General features: G+C 40.9%; 1 protein-coding gene, 2 non-coding genes and 1 pseudogene across 7 annotated transcripts in view; 1 reads left to right on the forward strand and 3 right to left on the reverse strand.

Annotated features, from left to right (window-relative positions):
- MDM4 (MDM4 regulator of p53) overlaps positions 1 to 10743 on the reverse strand; it is a 44203-nt gene extending 33460 nt beyond the window's left edge. For 4 of the 5 annotated variants that reach the window (XR_011650674.1, XR_006653042.2, XM_045182442.2 and 1 more), the window contains exon 1: positions 10626 to 10743. The gene's annotated coding sequence lies outside the window, so the exon portion shown is untranslated. The remainder of the gene's footprint in view (positions 1 to 10625) is intronic. The other variant, XM_071220012.1, reaches the window with a different exon arrangement.
- Positions 10744 to 15434: 4691 nt separating this feature from the next.
- Positions 15435 to 15930, reverse strand: LOC112315886 (ubiquitin-conjugating enzyme E2 C pseudogene; annotated as a pseudogene).
- A 195-nt stretch (positions 15931 to 16125) lies between these two features.
- TRNAK-UUU (transfer RNA lysine (anticodon UUU)) lies at positions 16126 to 16198 on the forward strand. Its single transcript has one exon. It is a non-coding gene; the product is annotated as a tRNA-Lys (tRNA).
- Positions 16199 to 16485: 287 nt separating this feature from the next.
- On the reverse strand, positions 16486 to 16558 carry TRNAK-UUU (transfer RNA lysine (anticodon UUU)). The gene has a single exon. It is a non-coding gene; the product is annotated as a tRNA-Lys (tRNA).
- Positions 16559 to 23860: the final 7302 nt, after the last annotated feature.

Raw genomic sequence — 23860 nt, forward strand, 5'->3', positions numbered from 1 at the left:
CTAAGCACTTCTCCCTACTTGTATTATCACTACACTAATCCATCTCCTAACTGTACTGGCCTTTTAAAAGTTCTCTTGCTTCTGATGCTGGAGGTGCAAGTCTCCAGGGAACCTATCCTAGTAGAATGGCAAATGTAGCCCAGCCCCATTCGGAAAACCATGGGGAGCGAGTCGGCACACAGGAACCAAGCCTACAGATTGGTTTTCGCGAGGAATACGGTCTGCATTGTACCTAGGCTGCTTTGAGGTTTGCTTTTTGCTAAAACTCCCTCACCCTGAACTGAGGCAGCAAATGTTTACTGCTTATCTTTAAGGTAAATTCCTAAAGTCTTTGTGCTAAACCTCCAAGTATGGAGTGTAACCAGTTCAACCACTTTCCCCCTTCCATCTGAAACATCCTTTTCTTTGAAGTCATTAGCAACATTCTTTCCCTTGTTATCTGTAAAAGGTAACCACCTGAGGCGAACCTGTGCATAGTAAATGAGGACCATCCTCATGTAATGTACTCAGGAAAGCAATAAAAGCCTGTCCAGGCAGGGCTCGGGGCCCTCTCTCTGAGCCCTCTCTCACACAGAGTGGCTATGCTGTCCCTTTTTCTCCACAGGACTTCTGTAGTCCGTGTGAATTTGTTTGTTGCAGCCACAACATACAGACCCTGCTGGACAGAGTCCACATCACAAGTCCCTAGGGAAAACTCGAGAGGGAGCCGAGAGGGAGCCAAGAGGGCTCTCAGCTTCACACAGGAGCTGGAAAGAATTCGAGACTTGAGCCAGACAAGAGGTTAAAGCAGAAGCAAGTTTATTGAGCAGAGAGGATAAGCAAGAAAAGCCACTTCACAGAGTGGATTCTCCAAAAAATAGAAGGAAAAAAGATCCACAGCCATCTCTAGGAGTTGAGCTGTTTGTAGATGCTATGGAAAATTATCAACTGGTAGACAGAAATAGAGAATGGAAAAAAAACAGTAGAATGAATACCTTTACAAGGTATATTTTGCAGTGTGTTCCCTTTATGGTATGGGTAACCAATAAGGTATTAATCTTTGCAGGACTTTTCTTTGCTCTGGGGGTTCCCTGTGGTCTTCTTGCCTGCCTGTGTCAGGTAGCATGTGGCAGGCTCCTGACTTTAATTTAGGTAGCTCCCATGCCTCTCTCCTACGTTACTTCCACCCTTGTCCCTCTAGCGCCTCACCTCCTCCTTTTGTGTTTGCTCAATTGTCAAGATCACCCATTTTTCAAACCAACTCCCGGCACCCAGTGTTCTCTATCTCTTCCTGCATTATTTTTCTTCAGTCCTTGTTACCAACCAACATACTATGCTTTTTAATTATTTAATCACTTAAGATACAAGCTACAAGTGGGGAGGGATTTGTATGTATTTATTAATATACCCCCAGTGTCTAAAGTAACAATATACATGGTACAGCAACATGGTGGATACAAATATTAATAACGGTGTGGATGATTTCCAAAAATGGTCCCCAATAAACCACATCTCCAAACTGGCTCTGTGACATAAGCTAACCAATAGAATGCAACTGTTAAAAAAATTGGTTTTTAACTTTCAAGGGGGAAGGATTTTGTAAAAGAAAGGATTAGGCCATGGACAACAAGACCGACCAGGTCCTGAGGCATGAAGCCTGAACCATCAGCAGAATAGCTAGGTGAAAAGACAACATTTCTACTGTCCTGGTGTTGTTGAGTGTTTTTAGACATCAAGTGGACCAAGAGGCAGGGAGGGAGATGTAAGCCATTCTAAAAAAATTTACATTAGGTATAGACAAAGGAGGTGGGAGAAGATGAAGCAGAGCCAGCTCTGGGACAGGCTCAGAGTCAGCAAGAAGTGTCAGCTCCTATGGATGAGCTGTGGGCAACAGATTGGAAAATTCACATGTAAATAAAATGAGGAGGCTCCTGGGGTTCTTTGGTACCTGGCTATTCCCTTTTGGATAATCACAGAAATAGCCACCTAGAAAGTAATCCTAATTTCCAACAGAAACACAGGAATGTGAGCAGTCTTTTCTCAGAGCTGGTCCACAGCTATTAATAGGGTAACGCTTCTCTCTCATTCTCCTGCAGGTGTAATTTAATGTGTCCAACCTGCGGGCCACATGAGGCCCAGGATGGCTATGAATGCAGCCCTACACAAATTTGTAAATTTACATAAAACCTTTTTTTTGCTCATCAGTTTTCGTTAGTGTTTATGTATTTAATGTGTGGCCCAAGGCAATTCTTCTTATTCCAGTGTGACCACAGACACCGAAAGGCTAGGCAGCTCTGATTTAGAACATCTCAGAATTTTTTTTTCTAGTCACAGCAGAACGATAATGTCCCCCCATTCCAGGCCTGACAGCTTCATTTCCATGCTTATGGAAGCCCCTAAAATCTGGCTACTCTACTGGAGAACCCACAAAAAGTACATGTGGATATCACCCCAATATGTTTAATTTTAAAAAAAGGAAGAAAGGGTATGTGGAAAGGTCATTTGTCCATCCCAGAGCCCCAGCCTTACAGGTATACCTACCCTCAAAAAGCAACACACATCTTTGGACATGTCAGCCCCAAATGGACATCTGTCTACGGCTCAATGGCAGACCACAAATGAAACCAGCAGAAAAACCATGCAGCCCACACAATGGTAAGAAATAAATAAAACAGCTGCTGCTTTAACTCAATAAATTGTTGGATGGTTTACTACATAGCATTAGATAATCAAAAAAGATGGCAAAAACTTAAGAGATTACTCTGTACCAGGCACATATATTAACCCATTTAATATTCAAATAACCCTATGATGTAGGTATTATTTTCTTTATTTTACAGATAAGGCAAGAGAAGCATAAGGTTGTTATTTGCCAAAGAACACACAATTCATAAATTGCTGGAGTCAAGATTTCAAACTCAGAAGAGCTTTTATGTCCCCACTTAGCATTTCCCTTTACAACTCAAGTGCAAGTGCACAGAATTAACCACAATCCTTTCCTTCAAGACATACTCTCATTGTTCATCCACACCTGACCCACGTTTGATTCTTTTTAATAGTGCAATAAGCACCCACAAACTAGGGCTACAACCACAATATTGCTCACCCCATTTCCCCGGACTCCCCCAACAATCATCCTGAATCCTAAGTTTTGCTTTACTTCCTTTTCTTTTTGTGCATTTTAGTGTACCAAATGGAAACCTAAAAAGTGTCTGTGTGTGAGTGGTTTGGCTGTTTTTAATTTTTTTAAAGCAGGTATGTTATATGTAACTTTAGCAATTGTTTCACTGAAATAATTTTTACTATACTGTCACTTCAGTTCTTTAAAAAAATTTATTGTGGTAAAATATGTGTATATATATATACATATATATATGAAACATAAAATTTACCATCTTTAGGTGTACAATTCAATGACATTAAGAACATTCACAATGTTGTACACCACTACCACTACCCATCCATCTCCAGAACTTTTTCATCACCCCAAACTGAAACTCTATTCATTGAACAATTACTTCCCTAATATCCCTCTCCCTTGACCCTGGTAACCACTATCCTATTTTGTCTCTATGAATATGCCTATTCTAGGTAGCTCATGTTAAGTAAAATCATGCAATACTTTTATTTTTGTGTCTGACTTATTTCACTTAGCACAATGTTTTCAAAGCTCATCCATGTTGGAGCATACTTTATTTTTCATTTATTTTGACTTGCATAATATTCCAGTGTGTGATGACTTGAGTTGTTTCATGTGCCACATAAGGATGTTTTGGTAAATAATGGATCAAATGTACAATGATGGTTCCGTAAGATTATAACGAAGCTGGCTGGTGTGGCACAGTGGACTGAGTGCTGGCCTGTGAACCAAAGGGTTGCGGGTTCGATTCCCAGTCAGGACACATGCCTGGGTTGCAGACCAGGCCCCCAGCAGAGGGGCACATGAGAGGCAACTACACCATGATGTTTCTTTCCCTCTCTTTCTCTCTCTTTTCCCCTCTCTCTAAAAAATAATGAAATCTTTTTTAAAAAAAAGATTATAATGAAGCTGAAAAACATCTATCACCTAGTAACACCATGGCCTTTGTAAACTTGTAGCACAATACATCACTCGTGGCTTTCACCACGGTCTAGTTCAGTGATTTTCATGTCATGTCATGGCACACATAAATGAATTTCTAAAATTCTGCAGCAAGCAGCACACCAAAAAATAAACTTTTTGCCCATCTAAGAAAGATATAATTTTTTAATTTGACAATCTAAGCTAAAAGAGGTCAGTGCCCCTGACTGAATAGTTATGTACTGCATGTTTTACAAATTCTTGTAACACGCCAATTGAAAATTACTGATCTAATTGATCAATTCTATAATGTATGCTTGCAAAAAACTCTGTTCGTTAGGTTAAGCTTATTGGTTTTTTTTTTTACAATCTTATATATCTCCTAATTTGTCAGCTTGACCTACAAATAATTATTGAGAGATATAATGAAATCTCCCACTATGTTGGTGATTTGTCCATTTATCCCAATGTAGTTCTAACCAATTGTGCTTCCTTTATTTTAAAAATTTCTTAATCAGACACATGCGTGCTTTAAATTGCTTGATTTTGTTGGTAAACTGTCATTATATAGTGATTATTATTATGTAGTGATATTTTTCATCCCAATTAAGATAGTCTTAAAGTATATTTTAAATTTTATTAGTATAGTCATTCCAACTTTCTTTTAATTAGTATTTCCAGGTTTGTATTTTCCCAATGCTTTACTTTCAATTTTTGCGTGCCTTTAATCTTTTGGTGTACCCCTTATAAGAAGCACATATCCGGACTTTGGATTTTTAAATCCAAGTTGTCAAATCATATCTTTAACTGGTTAATCTAGTCCATTTATTGTAATTGAAACATATGGATCTATTTAGCATTCCAGTTTGCCCTACTCTTCTTATACTTATTTGCTTTAACACCAGCAGAAAGTGTTGTGCCATTAAAAAAATACTGATTTAAGAACCATGGAAGTTCAGAGCAGAACAAATTACTTTTGGCTGTAAGGCACAGGACGAATGAGAGGGAACGGAGACAGGAGTGGATTTTCAAATGGGAAAATACTGGAAGGAATGGGAAGGAAAACATCACGAGCAAAGACATTGTGAGAAAATGAAGTCAGCTGATAGACTCTGAATTCCAAGCAAGATCTTGTTCCTTTTCCACTTGGAATCTCTTTTCACTTACTTATTTTTTTTAATTTATCTTGATTTGAGAGAGAGAGAGAAACATCAGCTGTCGTTCCACTTATTCATATATTCATTGGTTGGTTCTTGCGTGTCCTGACTGGGGATCTAACGGGCAACCCTGGTGCAGCAGGACCACACTGTAGCGAACTGAGCTACCGGGCCAGGACCTGGAATCTCTTTTGAGTACAGCATGGCTAGACATTGTTACTTATTCCTTAAAAGAGAAAACAGGCTTAAAGTCAAAAAACCTGCCCAAGTCAAAAAGCTTACCTTTTTCATTATAGGTCTGACTGCACGGGTCTGCTTACACACAAATTTTTTCCCAATAAATACTGTAAATATATTTTCTCTTCCTTATGATTTTCCTAATAACTTTCTTTTCTCTGTCTTACTTTATTGTAAGACTATAATATATAATACATATAACACACAAATTATGTTAACTGACTGTTTAAGTTACCAGTAAGGCTTCCAACCAACAGTAGCTATTAGTAGTTAAGTTGGAGAGGGGGGGGACAAGTTATTTGCGGATTTTTAACTGGGCGGGAGGTCAGCACCCCTGACCCCTCCCCTAACATTGTTCAAGGGTCAACTGTCTTACATTCAGTTGCTCAAACTAGAAAGTTATGAGTCATCTCCATCTCTCCCTCCCCCACCATTATCACATCATCAAACCTAGAGAGGTCAACTCCTAAATCTGTCAAAACCGCCATCTTCTCTTCAACTTCATGACAATGTCCCCAAAGCACAAAGTGTTATTTTTTGTCTGCATCACTGCAACAGACTCTTAAATGGTCTCTCTAACCCCACTTCAATCCAAACTCCACATTACAGCCAAGATTGAAAACAAAATAAAACAAAGGGGGGAAAAAGAAAGCCAATCCAACAGTGCAAGGTCCATAGCTTGCTATTGCTCTAAAAATAAACAACGGAATCTAGCCCCTCAGCACCTTGCCAGTCTTTCCCCTTGCGCTGTTCTTTCCCCTGTTCCCTGCGTCCCAGCCACACTGATCTTTTGGCTTCTCAAACAGAACTTTGCTTCCTGCTTTAATGAAGCCCTCTGCAACCTAGTTCCTTCACTTGAGCACTGTGAGTTCTGTACAAGACTGACTCATCCTAGACTCTTCAAATCTCAGGTCAAATGTCACCGCCTCAACAATCATTAAAAGATACTGAAACCACTGATGTGAAACACTGGGGGAAGTGGAACTTTAAAACACATGGAGCAAACTTAGCATTTAGCACTTAACCCACTGATCAAATTTATCTCTAAAAGGTGATTTAGCTCTGGGCCACTGTGACCTGGTTGGAGCAGAGTCCCCTAACCAAACAGTTACAGGTCGATTCCTGCTCAAGGCATATGATGAAGTTGAAGTTCTATCACATCAGTGTTTTTCTCCATCTCTCTCTCTCCTCCCTTCCTCTTTTTCTAAAAATCAATGAGCATGTCCCCGGGTAGATTTAAAAAAAAAACACACACACAAAAATAAAATAAAAGGTCATTCACACATTATGTACTCCCTGATATGAAGCAACAGGAGGTATTGCTTCATATTATATGACAGTATATGATATGAAGCAATATGATAGTATATGATATATGATATACTACCTCCTATGAAGTATTCTTGCCCCCCAATCCAAATTTAACCAAGCTTCTACCTGGTTGAAGGAAAAATGGAAGGTCAAAGAATGAAGAAATACTAAAAGCAGGCAATTAGCCAAATTGAAAATGTAAGAAATTCTACAGGACCTGGGGTGGAGGGTATGGTTGACATGAGCACATTACAAAAACATAAACCTAATACAATGTGTCATCTGCAAAATGTCTTTTTCCCCTAAAAATCAGTAGATTTTAATTATTTACTAGGTATGAGATACTATTAAGAAACTGTTGATTGTAGTAGAAAGGCACTGTGGTAATTTTTTAAAATCCTGATCTGATTAAGAGATAACATCCCCATATGTTTAAAGGTAAAATAAGACATCTATGATTTGCTTAACAGTAGGTTATTGCTTTAAATAAATTACCTTATTGAATGGCACACACCAATGTGGGGAAAACAATAACAAAAATTCTGTGTTTATCTGGAAAAACTACTACTCTTGGAAAATATTCCAGTTACACTAAAATAATCAGTACCACTAACCTGTACTGCCTTGCCTCTGTGGGGCTGTGTTTCTCTCCAGTGAATAATAAAGCCAGGAGTGAATATAGACAGCTGAAAAGAATATGCCTGCTTTTAAATGAAATGAGGAAAGAAAGTTCTCTTTGCAGTTTTTTTAAATTATTTTTTTTTAGAGACAGAAACATAGATTTGTTGTTCCATTTACTTATAAATTCATTGGTTGCTTCTTGTATGTACCATGACCCACAACCTTGGCTTATTAGGACAAGGCTCCAACCAACTGAGCTACCAGGCCAGGAGCGCAGTTTTGTCTGCCTGCTTTCAAAACGACTCTCCCTCATCATTCCACAATACAGCAGAACCCAAAGTAACCAACGGCACGCCAAAATACCTTGGTTTTTCAGGGCAGCTGAAGAGTACAGGACTATCCTAAATGTAGAGCTAAGGCAGCAGGCACCCCCATTTCCCAAAACTCAGCCACCTCACTAGGGATGTGTACGTAAGCTCTTACTATGTCTCCAACTTTCCATTTCATCTCAGTACTCTGCTCCAAGTCTCTACTTCACCACTCAACACGCACCATAATGAATAACAAACTCAATTTTCTTAAGTTTTCTAACCCTTATCCCACTCACCTCTCAGTGTTTTTATGCTGTTTTCAAACTACAAATTGTACCCACTCCACTGGTCTTAACTCCTCCCCTCCATTAAAGAAATCATAGGTGAGCCCTGGCTGGTGTGGCTCAGTGGGTTGAGTGTTGGCCTGCAAACCAAACTGTCACCAGTTCAATTCCCAGCCAGGGCACGTGCCTGGGTTATGGGCCAGGTCCCCAGTAGGGGGCACATGAGAGGCAACCAATTGATGTTTTTCTCCCTCTCTCCCTCCCTTCCCCTCTCTCTAGAAATAAATAAAGTCTTTAAAAGAAAGAAAAGTGAGTAACAATGGTAAGTTTGCTCTGTGGAACCTGTTTCTGTTATTGAAAAGAGGAGACACTTAACAATTAAGCACCTTCGTGTAAGGCACGTTTTAAAGCACTTTATATACAATAACTTAACCCTTACAGAGACCCTAAGGGGTAGATATATTATTTCTTCATTTTCAGAAAAGGAACTGAAGCAGAAGAGGAAAACAACTTGCCCAAAGTCACGGTCTGCAGAGCCAGAGCTCTTAGCCATCACCCTTCTTCCCATGTGTACTGGGTCACAATATAAAAAGTACTTTCGAGTGACAGTCATGGTTGAAAATGTTTGAAAGCCACTGCCGTAGCACCAGTCTTTTCCCCTCTTTTATGCCTATTTCCTGTTCTCAAAAATGATCACACCTAGGTCAAAAGTCACTTCCTTGGTGAAGGCTTTTCTGACTCCCCAAGGGAGGCTGATGATACCAGAGCAAATCTAATAAAAGACAGAAGACCACAATGCATTTATACTTTTATGTGTGTCTCCTACTACACTGAAATCACAGAGAGCGAAAGCAGTCCTATCCATCAGGATGATGAAAGAGTGGTTTTTCGCTGCACTTAGTTCAAGAAACTCCTACACCTCATCTTCAAATCTCTACCTCTGAAGACAACTGTGACTTTAAGAATAATTAAAATAATAACTGCTTGTCAGAAGTTACCAGAACTAAGCATTCTTATCAATTCTTTAAAACCCTCAGGATCTCTATTAAACACTGTTGTCTGGATTCTTGCGCTTAAAAACATGAGTGTTAAAATAAATAAATCAATCACAGGCTCAAAATGGGCCTGTGCTACAAGTCCATGATACCAAACCTCTCAATAGATTTAATACCAGATCAAACTGCAGTTTCAGCCTCTCCCAGAAATGTAATCTTAATCAACCTCAAATTTTCTAGCCAAATACTAGTCGATGGGGACCCTCTCTCCACTCCCCATGGAAATTGGCAATCTGCATGATAGAAACCCTTCCATTTTCTTCCCCAAAAGAAAAGGTGTCCTGGCTCAAAACGAATCCTTCCTGTATGCCAACTGTGAAAGAAAAATAAATTTACAAACGAATCCATCCTTTCCCTTGCTCCACCCTTCTTCCTGTAAGTCTTCCATCTGCACAACCCCATGAGCTCCCTTCTAGTTGCTAGATGGATGTTGCCCAATTCATGAATCACTTTCAATTAGATTTTCAAATTTACTTGGTTGAATTTTTAACAAAAGTTTAAAACAACTTTTTCTTGTTAAAAAAAAAACCCACTATTCAGACTTTTTAGTTCTTACTAAGTCTGCCTACACGTGTACAAAGATAAAGTGAATGAGAGAGTATATACTCTAGCAGTTTGCAAAACCAACAACATGCCAGGAAACAACCTAAAAACCCATCAATGGGGAATCGTTTAAAGAAACTGTTGTACAACCCAAAAGACAGTATTCCATGTATATTTCATGTAAAGCTGTGCCTGATATGATTTGAAAAACTTAAGGTGCAGAATCAAACATACAAAATGATCCCACTGTTGTTTAAAATGTGTGTGTCGAAAAGTCAAGAGGGATATAGCACCAGGCCGTTAACAGTAGCTAGCTCGAGGAGGAAACCGGTTAGGGACGGTGGATTAACATCACACACTTCTGTATGGTGTGCTTTTTTTTTTTTAAACAGGCACACACTATTTGCAGTTTTAAGACTATAAAAAATTGTGATCTGCCCAGTACAGATGAGAGGAAACAACTGCAGCATTTTCTTCGGGCGTCGCTTTAAAACAGTGACTTTCAAACTTTAGGCTGTACCAGAACCACGCGGCTGGAGGGTGGACTGTGCTGATTAAAATACATAGTCCCAAGTCCCATCTCCTGATATTGCTTGGGGAGGTCTCGATGTGGCCCCAAAATAAGCATTCTTCAAACGAGCACCACGTGCCTCTGAGATACATGACCCGCAGCCCTTCTGAAAATTGCTACCTTAAAATTTTCAGACACTTCCTTGTCATTCGCTCTGCCTTCCTCCCTCGCACCTCTTTTCTCCAAAGTGCCTCAATATTCCTCAAATTCTGCGTCCAATTAAACATCGTCAATCCGGCTACTTCGTTAGGTGTGCAGCCTCTCCATGGAGAGGCACGACGTCGCCGCACCTCCATTTTCATCTTCCGCGGGGCCCGACCTCGCAACCGTTTCCCCACCAGCCCTTTCCCCGCCAAGCGCGACAGTCCCAAGGCCGCCGCCCACGCCGCAAGCTCCTCCCGCCCGCTCTCCCAGCTCTGGGGCCCCGCGGGACCAGCCACGCGGCCACGAAGCCACGCCGCCCCCCCCTCCCCTCTTCCTGGCCCAAGAACCACACCTTAGCGCTCCACGAGCCGCTCTCGCGCCGAGCCCGCGGGGAAGAGGACGTCAAAGGTCTTGAGCGATCAGCAGCAATTTGAAACAGCGAGCTCCGAGGGCGCAACTTCCGGCTGCCAGAACCCCTCTCACAGGGAACTTCCGGGAAGGCCCCCGGCAACCATAGAGGGTGAACTCGAGGGCTAGAGAGGATGACCTCGCCCTACCATAGAGTGGATCCCCATTGAGAGGATGGAGTGCAGCCCTGGGTGACCAAGAGCTGTGAGGTCCCGAGAGCGAACTTTCGGGAAATCGCGAGGTCTTGCGTTATCTGCAGATGTGTCCTAGGAGATCAAAAAACTGAAAGGGGAGAAACCTAAGAGCATCCTCGGAGGCAGGCTCCAGCTCGGCAGGAAAGCGCCACTCTGTGTTCCTCAGCGTTCTTCATTCTTAATCCCAGAGGAGGCTGAAGAAAGAAAACGGCTCCCTGGTAGTGTAGCTAATTGGGGGAGATAAGACATGTAGACTGGAATCACTTCAAGATATGTGGTAAATGCTAAAGGAGAGGTGCAAAGAACAATGAGATGGAGCTTATTTCGATCACGCAACCAGGTCAAACTATCTCTCCCAGTATAAAGTAGCTTCAGCGAACCTCTCCAATGGGTCGTCTTCAACCTCTGCGGCTGCCAAGGGCCATTACCTCCTCAAATACCTCATTTCATTTTAGGATGATTATAAACGTTAGAGGATTTTCTGAGCGGAAGTATGTTATTCTGCAATTTCTGTTTGTTTCAGTTCTGCACTTTGGAAAAGAGTAAGGCTTCATTCTTCCCAATATGAAGACTGTTCAGTTATTTGAAGACAGCTGTCCCACCCCTAACTCTCTCCTTTGATTTTCTGCAGGCAAAAAATTCCCTTAGAGACTCAGCTACAGTTGACCCTTCAGCCACACCGCAGGGTTAGGGGCTCAGACCCCCACAGTCAAAACTCCACCGATAGCATTTGATTTCCTAAAAATGTTACTATTAACAAAATTCAGCTAAGTAAATTATAAACATTTGCTTTTCACATTTAAGCCTTTAATTCACTTGGAACTGGCATTTGTACACGTTGTAAGATCCAATTTTATTTTGCTTTATTTTTTTAATTTTTCTAGAAAGAGAGAAAGGGAGAGAAACATGGATACAGGCCCTGACCAGGGATGGAACCCACAACCTCCGTGTATTGTGTGGAGATGATGCTCTAACCAACTGGGATAACTGGCCAGGGCTCAATTTTATTTTTTTCAATGTGAGTTATAAATGTATGGCTCTATTACTGAATCTATACACTGAGTATGTCTGTAGTCTCTTGAATTAATCTTTCCTTCCTATTTAACATAATTATTGAAGGTTTTGTGGCAGAGGAATCATCTGAGTTGGGCCTTTAAAAATGAATAGGAGTTCAAGAGGTGGAGATGTAGTTTGAAGAAACACGGCATAAATAATGAGGAGAGGAGAGGGATGAGGAATTAGAAGACACAGTCTTGAAACTGAGAAGAGTCTGCTTTGCTTGAAGTGTTGAATGTTGGGTAGAAGATTGACATTGTGTTGAATCACACAGTCCCATATAACAACACAGTCCAATATTTCAAGCCACGTGTAACAATATATGTGGCTTGAAATGTGATAGTCCAACCTGAGATGTGCTGGAAGTATAAAATACGCATCAGATCAACAAACTTTGTAGGAAAAAAATAATGCAAAATATCTCATTAGTAATGTTCTCTATTGATTACATATCAAAATAATATTTTGGATATATTGGGTTGAATAAAATATATTTAAATTAACTTTACCTGTTTCTTCTTAGTTTTTTTAATGTGGCTACTAGAAAATTTTAAATTACACATGTAGTTTGCATTATGTTTCTATTAAATGGCACTGGTATGGAATGCTAGCATAGTTGGCTGGGGCCAGATTGGAGAGGATTTTAGAAACTGTTCAAGTTCCATGTGTGCCCTGGCCGGTGTGGCTCAATTGGTTGAAGCATCGTCCTGTAACCAAAGGGTTGTGGGTTGGATTCCTGGTTAGAGCACATACCTAAGTTGCATTTCAACCCCTGATACAAGAGGCAAACAATCAGTGCTTCTCTCTCACATCGATGTTTCTCTCCCTTCCTCTCTCACTAAAAGCATGTCCTCAGATGAGGGAGGGAAAAACGTTTCACATGATGTTATTCAATAAGTAATAGGAAAGAAAGGTTTTGAACAAAGAAAAGGCCGTCTAATATCCCTAATTAGATGGCTCAGCTTCCCATCTGCACATAGCCAATTTTAACATGGAAACCATTCTACCATTAGCTCTGGGTAGATGATTAGCTCTGGTGATGTGATTCTTATAGACAACACTTAATATAGTAGTCCTTGTTATTTTTAATGTAACGTGAGTGGAACAAATCTAATGTGAGCTCCTTTGAGTGGGAAACTGGAACATTAACGAGCCAACTTTTAATAGTTGCCCAATGTTTAAGGGATAAAGTTATTCCTTTTGCCCAGAATTAACCCAATATTGCCAGCTTTCTAAATTCTCTATATCTCCCTCCATTCTAGTAAACAAGTTAAGCCTTACACACAGAATGGTGGCTATAGTTAATAACACTGTATTGCATATTTGAAGATTGCTGAGAGAAAATCTTAAATGTTCTCAAAGGGAAAAAATTATAACTGGTGACAGATGTTAACTAGACCTATTGTGATCATTTTACAATAAATACAAATATTAAATTATTGTGTTGTACACCTGAAAGTAATATGTTATATGTCAATTATACCTCAATAAAAACAGTTAATTTTTTAAAAATATGTTAAGCATTTGTTGAAGGGTGGATAGTGTCAGTGAATAATAGAAACAGGAGTACATCTTTGCCACTAAGACTTTTTTCCTTCTTTGCATCTTTATTTTATTTGTCAAACACAGTTGTCATTCCATATTATTTTATATGAGTTTCAGGTGTAGAGCATAGGGGTTAGACATTTATATAACTTACCAAGTGATTCCCCCCAGTAAGTTCAGAATCCATACATACTTATTACATTATTATTGACTATATTCCCTGTGATATATTTTACATTCATGGGACTATTTTGCAACTACCAATTTGTACTTCTTAATCACTTCAACTTTTTCACTTAGCCTCCCAACCCCCTACTATCTGGCAACCCACAGTTTGTTCTCTGGATCTATGAGTCTGTTTCTGTTTTGTTTGCTCATTTATTTTATTCTTTAGATTCCACATATAAGTGAAATCATAAGGTATTTGTCTTTCTCTGCCTGACTTATTTCACTTAGCATAATAGCATGTAGATCCATCTGTGTTGTCACAAATGTTAAGATTTCATTTTTTATGGCCGAGTAATATTCCATTATGTATATTTACCACATCTTCCTTACCCAATCATCTATTGATGGACACTTAGGTTGCTCCCATATCTTGGCTAATGTAAATAATCTTTTGCCAGTAAATCCTTGACTGTATCAATGCTTATTATGTATCAGCCACTGTTCTAAACAATTTATGTAACTATCTCATGTAATTCTCACAATCATCCTATCATCCTGAAACAGAGAAGTAGCTTGCTCAAGATCATGTAGTGATAGTAAGGGTTCAAACAGGGGCACCTACCTCCAGAACCCAGGCTTTAGGTAGAAGTATTTATCCTTTCAGTTTTTCAATGCACCCCTTTAAAAAATTATTAGAAATATTTCCTAACAATATTTTGCATTCTCCCCAAATAGTATTCTTCTATAACAATTATTAATGGCTGCATAACATTTTATATTAAGGCTGTACCATAATTTTTATAGCCATTCAGGTCTTTTCCAATTTTTTCAATTAAAATGCTGTGACAATATCTCCCATAATCAGGTCTTTTTGTACATGCCTGATTATTTCTTTCTTTAGGACAGATTTCCAAAAGTGGAATTGCTGGACCAGAGCAATCACTCCAAAAGCAGTTGGAATTAAGCAGATGGAATTAAAGGAAAGCAACATCAGTTAACAAAAACCCTTTCTTGTCTCACTCTAAGTTCCATGATGGGTAATTTTCAACGCCAGCCCTAAATAAGAGGGAGTGCTCAGGTACTAAAGGCTGTGGACCAGACCACAGTCTTCGGATGCCAAGATCAAAAAAATCTCTCTCTGTTGGTGGTTGGCTTTCCAGTCTCTGGCTTAATAGGGTTTCTACCCCCTAGGTCACTGCTGGTGACCTCCTCTAGGGTTTGCTTCGTTTGGAATTACTTGCAAGACAATCTCACTAGCAGGCTGCAGGGTCCTTTCTCCCACTTTATACTTTACAGTTGAACACTATAGTTTCAGAACAGCATATGTGTATTCTCTTAGACTCTTTTTTTTTTTTTTTACCTGTTGTAGGGTAGGTTAGAGAACTGATATCCACCCTGCTATCAATAGTACAATAGACCAGACATCACTACAGCACTTCAAAAGTGGTATACGGCGTCATTCTCTTAATCCTGTACCTATTAGAGAGATTACACATCAAAGAAGCCTACCTAATAATAGTTATTGGGCACATAAATATCTCACAATTCTGAATTAGCTGGTAATGCTGGTGAAAGATGTATGATCTGGGTCTTGTGTGTGTGTGTGTGTTAAACCCAAAGTGTATTTATTTATTTAATATATCCATCACGGGCTCAACCAAGGACTTCATTTAAAAAAACAAATACAGCAACACAGCTGAAGATACCGAGTCCTATACAGAAATCAAGGCAAGGACAAACCATTTAAGGAAAGAATAAAAAGGACAAGGAGAGAGGCTGGACAGCCTGGGTCAGGAGGCTTGGCTGGAGACCCGCTTTGCATAGGTTTCTTGTAGGTACTTTTTAAATGCGTGGGGATTTGCCAGAGTTCGGCAGCACGTGTGTTCAGCCGGGGCTGTCGAAGTTGAGTTCTCGTAGGCTCTGGACGGAGAGCAGGATCGTCCTTGATGAAGTCCAGGCAGATGTTAGCCTGGGTGTCCACGTTGGGGTGGTAGCAGGCCGTGAGGAACTTCATTGTGGGAGCGTTTTACGGGTAGCCACTGGGGGAACTCATGAGAAAGTTCATACCTCGGATATTTATATACTGTGCTAGCTGCTCCGTGGATAGTCCCCACACATTTAAAAAGATTGTCTGATTCAAGAAAGGCCGAAATTCCTTTGTCGCCAGACGCCGTGCAGATCGTTAGCTCCCATCCCAGGTCGCTGCGGCGCCCCCGCTGGGCTCCGCTGCTGTATTTCCGGCGGCGCCAGGCTGGCGGCGGCAGGGTCGCGGTTCTCGGAGGCCATCAGGGCAGCACAGGCAAGGACACAGGAACTCGGAGAACACGATTGTAACTTGTCTCGTGTTTTTCTTTGGCGAATGAATCCTGGACTTTTTGAAGTTTAAAACAAGTGTCACAAAAATACAAGTGGGAGGAGTCTATCACGCAAGAGTCCTTATTCTTATGTAAGGGTTTACAAGAGCGACAATTTCTTACGAGAGCCCGGATAGCTCAGTCGGCAGAGCATCAGACTTTTAATCTGAGGGTCCAGGGTTCAAGTCCCTGTTCGGGCGCATTGCTTTTTCTGCTTGTTTTCTTTTTTGTTTTGAGCAAGTGCGTGGCATTTTAGTATGTTTCTTCCTTCTCAATTATTAGTAATCTGAAAAAAAAACCATTACTTTTCGTTGGGAAACCACCGTGCAAAACCTCCATACTCACCAAAAAATTAAGTAATTTTACATAATCACTTCTCTCCCACCCGACCATTTATCTGAAATGAATTCAACTTAAAATAAATATACACTCAGCTTCGGCATTTTTGCGTAACATTTGGTAACTGCAAACAGGTGCGAAAAGAGGACGCCCGAACAGGGACTTGAACCCTGGACCCTCAGATTAAAAGTCTGATGCTCTACCGACTGAGCTATCCGGGCAGTCGTGGGGAAAGTCCCTTCCTTTCTTTACTTCATATAATCCTAATAAATTGTTTCTCTCAAAAGTTAAATTTAGATTTTAATTAGATTTAAAGTATTTTTTTTGAGGGAGATAAAAACAAAGTTTGCCTTTCCATTTTTCTCCACTTATTTAAAGCATGTGTCCTTCAAATTCTTTCATATTTCGTATTTCATGTTTGATAAATCGTCAATATCAACTGAACTCGCTAAAACTCAATGGTACTAAATAAAGTACAGAAAAATGGGGAACTAAGCTGAACATTGAACATTCAGATGTAGAACTGCAAGCTCTTTTTATTATAATTCTTCTGTCTTCCATCTGTCACTTTCCTGGTAGGACCTCTTAACTTTAGTTATTCTATTGAACCAGATTACAGTATCTTTCCCTTTAATGAAAAATATATTTCCATTTACTAAATGATGCAGCTGTTAGATAAGCATTCCTTAGCACAAAAGAAGGAAAAATACATTTGATTCATGAATACAGGAAAATAGAAGTGACTGTGGAAATGTGGGTCTGAATTTACATTGAGAGAAAGGGAGTTTTCCACCTTTAATTCAGATTTTTATTAATCTTTTTCCTTTCCTGCTCTTCCAGACAAGTTGTAGTTTTCGACTCAGATTCATAAGATGAGTACTTCTAAAGCTTCAATACTTCTTAGGATAATGCTTTAGTACAATACACTAAGTATAATATACTGCTAGTATATAATACATGTATACCAGTATACAATATATAACACTAGTATAATATACTACTTAGTATAATACTAAGTGTGCGCCAGAAGGAACAACATGCAGTGTTAAGAATAAAAATTTCCAATTAGCCCAGTTTTTCCTACAATCCGTTTTATCAACCCTGACGCATAGGGTGTGGAACACAGGATTATGAAATTTCAAAGACTGATGAGGGAATTCATTTTTTTCTGGGAAATTGAGGCTTTGGAACACAATCGACAACAAAATAGCTCAGCCTCAGTGGGAGGTATTTCTTTCCTATGATTGTCTAATTCTTTTAGAACAAACACCGCCAAATTGTGTGGTCCTGAACAGGCCTGGGCTTCCACATTTACAAAATGCGGGAAACTGATTAGATGATCTGTAAGACGCCTTCTAAATCTAAAATTTTACCACTGTTCCTTTTCCCTCCGTGAATACAGTTAGAAGTGACAGACTCAAAATGCAAAGGGAAGGAATGATTTAATTGCACAAACATTTATCAATCATCTATTATTTTTTTAGGTTCTGTGCTAGCTCTAGAGTCCGAAGTCCGTGACATAGATGCTGCTCGCAGTCTAGGAAAGGAGGCAGACATTTGAGCAAACAATTTTAACAAAGTAATAAATGCAGTAATAAAATTTCAAGGACAAGAGTGGCAAAAGATGAGAATGGACAGAAAGGCAGGGGTTATAAAATGAGAGGAGGTGGTCTTTGAGTTTTCAGTAAGAAAAACACATGACCAGACATCTGAAACCTCTACAATTTTGTTAACCAGTGTCACCCCAATAATTTCATAGAAAGGGGAAAATATGATCAGAGCTGTATATAAAAAAAATTGTAATGAGCCAGACAGATATTCATGTATTTATTCAGAAATTTCTTGAACACACACTGTGTTAGATAAGGAAACACTTTTTGCTCTCTTTCTATGAATAAGATGAATTACACCTAACTTTTTTTTAAAGGAAGATAGCTAAAGCAGCAAGAATAATGAGGCCTTCGAGTATTTTTTCCTGTCCAATGACTTTGTTACATCATATTCCCTTTCCTTCTAGAAAATAAACCAGCTGTTTAAAGTCAAACAGACTGAGATTAGTCCATAATGTTGCTTATTGAGTACCTACTGTTTCCACAGCAGTGAGCTAGGCACAACAGGAAAAAATGGTAAGACTGGAAGGAAAGTGAGGAGTGCAAGCTTTGCTGAGGGGTGGGGTGGGGTTGGGGGTGGTGGTGAATAAATTAATCTAAATTAATCTGGCTGGACTGGAGGGAGGAGGTGCCTGATTGGAGACAGTTGACAGGCTTACTTCAGACTAAGGAGAATAATTTTGCATTTGTTAACATTGCAAAGTCCCATGAGGTCGCATGAACCAAAATCTTTGTTGCATTTAGACTACTGGACTTAATTCTCCCAGTAGAGGGCAGTCTAAACTGACAGATTTACTGCCCACGGCTCCTATTTCTCCTATTTCTCCTGCTTCCTTCACTTCTTAGGGAAGGGAGGGAAAAAGAAACATCAGTGTGTGGCTACCTCTCCTGCACCCCCAGTGGAGACCTGGGCTGCAACCCAGGGATGTGCCCTGCCTGAGAATAGAACAGGCAACCCTTTGGTTTGAAGTCTGGCACTCAATCCACTGAGCCACACCAGCCAGGGCTCCTCACTAATTTTTAAAGGGTTTTTTTTTTTATCCTCCTATTCATCAGATTCATATGTCTTTGAAAAATCACCATCAATTCTTTATCAGAGCTGGGAAAATTTGTGGAGCAAAACAGGCTTATTCTTATAATTTCACACCTTGTTCTCTCAGTTGCCCTATTTCTTACCTGGACTCTGACACAGTACTCTTCCTCCAGCCAGCAAGCATTGGTTCACGTGGTCGCACCTTGGAGCTGCAACTTTTTTCACAGGGACTTGGATGGTGAGGTCTTGTCTCCCTCACCCTTAGAGTCCCACAGTGGTGTATCTAGCACAGGGATAGTTGTGAGTTGAATATAATGACATTGACGAGCCAGAAAGCACACCTCCCATGGTGGAATTTTAGGCCAGCGGGAAAAGTTTAATTTCAAGGGCTTTTCCAGGGTTCCCAAACCAACATCAAGTGTAGCTGCCTACTCAGAGACCCAGATGTCTGTTATCACTGTTTAGTCTTCAGAGTCGAGACCATTACAAGGCACTGGGAAAACGTAAGGTACAGAAGTCTGTGTGTGTGTGTGTGTGTGTGTGTGTGTGTGTGTGTTGGCCTAGTAACTCCATGCTGAGAGCAGCCTGGGTTTCTGATGGGCCCTCCAATCTCTCTTCCACCACCATCCTCTGAGAGTACAGACAAAGATCTTAGGAGAATCAAAAGCTCAGACACTGGCATCAGCCCTCAAATGTTCTGGGTCACAGGAAAGATGTAGAGGAGAGGAGGTGCTAATTTCAACACCAGTAAGAGTAAATCAATCTAACCACCAAATATTTACAGAGCACCCTTACCCCATCTCCAATATCCATTCATCTTTCAAAGATACTTGAATCTTTTTGAAGAATGTATACTGAAGAGTTTTAAAATGAAAATGGTATAAACGTTGCCTTTTTTTAAATAAAGATTTTATTTATTTTTAGATGTAGGGTAAGGGAAAGAGAAAGAAGGAGAGAAACATCAATGTGTGGTTGCTTCTCGCGCGCCCCCTACTGGCCAGCAACCCAGGCATGTGCCCTGACTGGGAATCAAATGAGCGACCCTTTGATTTTACAGGCCCCCACTCAATCCACGGAGCTACACCAGCCAGGGCCAAACATTGCCTTTTTCAATTTTAGATCAAATTTGTTTTACCGATTAGCCTTAACCCACAGCAGAACCCTGAGAGAACATAACACAGGTAAATAGATTCAATCAACTTCTCTTCCCGTTCATTTCAACCACTTGCTCCCTGACTAATAATCTACTTGTTATTATTACTGAAGTCTTACATTCTCAAGTGCTCCATTGTCTAGCCTGGTCACTTTCTTCCTGTGAACTAAATCCGGGTCTTCATTCATTCACTCATCCACCAAGTCTTTATTGAGCACCAGCTTTGGATCAGGCAATAAATTACACTTAGAAATTGAAAGGTAAACCCAACAGAGATTTTCTTGTCCCTAAGGAGCTTATAGTCTAGTTACCCCCTTCTTCCATTCCCTCCCCAATTCCGACAAAAGCAAACAAGCAATTACAACACTGTGATTAGTGCTGCAATCCAGGCAGTTATCAGGTATGTCTAGAGAGCCTTAGAAGGCACTCTGGGGAAGCTTCCTGGAAAACTAGCTGTAGGGTGTATTAGTTTGCTATTGCTGCTGTAACAAATTGCCACAAATTTAGTGGATTAAAACAACACAAGTCCATTAACACAGTTTAGATCAGAAGCCCAACATGGATCCCACTGGGCTAAAATTGAAATTTCAACAGACTCTGTTCCTTTCTGAAGGCTCCATGGAAGAATGTTTCCTTACCTTTCCCAGTTTCTAGAAACAGCCCACATTCCTTGGCCTAGGACCTTCACTCTCCAGCATTGAAGTGAGCAATGTTGTATCCCTCTTGCTGTTCTTCCTTCATCACATCTCCCCTCCCTTTGACTTAACTGAGAAAGCTACTCCACTTTTAAGTACTCTTGTGATTAAATTGGGCTCACTTGGGTAATCCTGGATACTCTCCTCCTCTCAAGGCCCTTAGCTTAATCACACTGCATGATCCTTTCACCATGTAAGATTACCTAGTCACGGGTTCCAGGGGTTGGGAAGCAGACATTTCAGACATTTCCTCCTTTGGGAAGCTATTATTCTGCCTACCATGTAGAAAAACAGCCACGTGGGGTGATAGAAATGGGGCTTGCGATAGGAGGCCCTTTCCAGGCAGTGGGAAAAGCTTGTAGAAAGGTCCTTGGTGAAAATAGTCCATATTCTTGGAACTGTAAGGAGTTTGGTAAGACAAAGCCTGAAGTTTGCACTGAAGTGCAGGAGGGAGTTATTTATTTGACCCACATTTATTGAGTGCCTACTCTATGGCAGATGCTGTTTGGAGGAGACAAAGGAAAACAAGAGAAAATTCCTCTCCTCCAAGGCTACAGTGAAAAGCGAGGGCCAGATTGTGAGAGGCTTTATTAACTTTCTCAAGGAGTTTGAACTTCAGGGGAGAGCTACATGGAGCCTTCCAGTCAATAAATTTTACTGAGCACGTGCTATGTGCCAGGCAATGCACTAGGCTCCAGGAATACAGAAGTTTAAAAATCAAAGTACCTGCCTTTATGGAGCTTATATGTTAGTAGATTTTTAGCAAGAGAAGCAGATATTTGCTTTAGAAAAATCACTCTTGCTGGGGTGTTGGAGAAAAATGTGGAGGGGAACAATATTTGAGGTAGCCCAGTCTTCTAATTCCCCCTTCTTCAGGATTCGTAGCCTTGCCCTGACTGGTATGGCTCAATTGGTTGGGCCTTGTTCCACAAGGCAAAAAGTCGTTGGTTCAATTCCTGCTCTTAGGATGTGGGTTAGTCCACCAGTCTGGGTGTGTGTGAGAGTCGCATCAATGCTTCTCTCTTTTCCTTTCTCCTTCCCTTCCCGTCTGTCTAAAAGTAAATAAATAAAATTAAAGAAAAAGATTTACAGCCTTTCCCCAGTTTCATGTCCCTCCTTAGGCATCTCCTCGGGCCCCTCCTCTTTTGTCAGGGACCCTCCTTCCCCTTTATCCTTCAGCTGTACCTATTCTGCAATCCCCAACCCTGATTTAACATTCTACATCTGAGCTTCCCAGAGCTGCAGGAGAAAATGATAAAAATATTCATATCGAAGCCACTGCATGTTAGAATATCTGATCCCAGCCACATCCTCAACTCTGCTGACAATTCTATTTCTCTAACAAGCTACCACTCATTTCTTTCAGTGGCTTTTGAACCCTAACCATTCTCCCTAATCCTCAACCCCATGCTGACCCCTTCCCTCTCAGGAGATGACTTAGAGACTGTCAGGTAGCAACAACCCCTTCTCTCAACTTCTAACTGCTAGGTTTACACCAATGCAGTGGCTTGGGCACTCCTCCTCCCAAAGACAAGCCGGGCAGCTCCACCCTCCTGTCCCTGGGTCCCATCCTGTCCGGGACATTTTTCATTATCACCTCCCCATCTCCTTCATCTTCCCCCTCAACATATGAGCATGTTTGAGTCTTTCCCATCTGAAAAGAAAAGACAACAAAAATCTTCCCCTTGATTCCACATTCCCCCTGTTCACTGCTCTTCCCATTAACTGCCAAGCTTCTAGAAAGAGTGGTCTGTACTCACGCATCTCCTCTACTCCTTCACCCACTGGGGCCTGGTTAAACTACGACTGTTCTCATACCACTGGTCCTGGTGGCTTTCTTAGTATTTTTTAAGATTTTATTTATTTATTTTTAGAGAGAAGGGAAGGGAGAGGGCGAGAAACATCAACACGAGAGAGAAACAGCGATTGGTTGCCTCTCCTATGCACCCTGACCGGGGACTGAACCCCCAAAACCAGGCATGTGCCCTGACCTTTGAACAGGTGACCTTTCACTTTGCAGGCCAACGCCCAACTGAGTCACGCTGATCAGGGCCAAAGGGCAATTTTTAGTCTTGTCCTCCTGAGTGTCCCTGCTACACTTGTGTTCCCATCACTCTTTCCTGATACTTTCTCCCAACTTCCTTTCTGAAACTCTGTGGTCTCAGTTTTTCTACCAACTTGGTTGTTTTCTCTTGATTTCTTTTGCAAGTCTCTTCCTTCCTCTCTGTGTCCATTTAAGTGACCTCATCCATGCCCATAACTTTGTTGACCACCTATAATGTGAAGTGCACAGTTGATATCCCTCGTCCACACCTTCACTTGGGGTTTAGTTTCAGAAATCCACTGTCTACGAGACATCTCCACCTAAATAATCTATAGACACTGCAAGTCCAACGGGTCCAAAATGACACTCATGCCGGCTCCCCTGGAGCCTGGGCTCTGTCCCTCACCTAGTGGGTGGCATCACCTGCCACCAGTTCCTAAGGTGTCAAGTGGGGACTGATTTTGTTTTGTTTTCAATTTTTTTATTGATTTTAGAGAGAGCGAGAGGAAGGGAGAGAGACAGAGAAACATCGGTTTGTTCCCCTTATTTATGCATTCATTGGTTGATTCCTTTCTTATTTTTTATTTTTGTTTATAGAGCTTTTAAAAAATTTTTTATGCATTGATCAGAGAGAGAGAGAGAGAGAGCCATCAACCTACTATTCCACTGAGATTCTTGTATGTGCTCTTGATTCCTTTACGTGCCCCGACCAGGCATCATACCACAACCACCTGGAAGGAGCAATGGTTTTTGGTTGAGGATGGCAGCCAGAGCGCTGTGACCCCAAAGAGAGAGATCCTGAGGAATAAATATCCATCCCTTCCTGGCCTCCCTCCTCCCAGTCTCCTCTCATGGCTTCCATTGACCCACTCCTGTGAGAAAGCCAGAGGGCCCAGGATGGATCTGAAGGGGCAAAGGGAAGACATACAATGCGTCTTCCAAATCTTCCTGGGTAATATGCCAGGAATTTTTTTTCTGATCACATCAC

The sequence above is a fragment of the Desmodus rotundus genome, chromosome 12 (genome assembly GCF_022682495.2).
Source record: "Desmodus rotundus isolate HL8 chromosome 12, HLdesRot8A.1, whole genome shotgun sequence".
In the NCBI taxonomy this organism is placed as follows: Eukaryota; Metazoa; Chordata; class Mammalia; order Chiroptera; family Phyllostomidae; genus Desmodus; species Desmodus rotundus.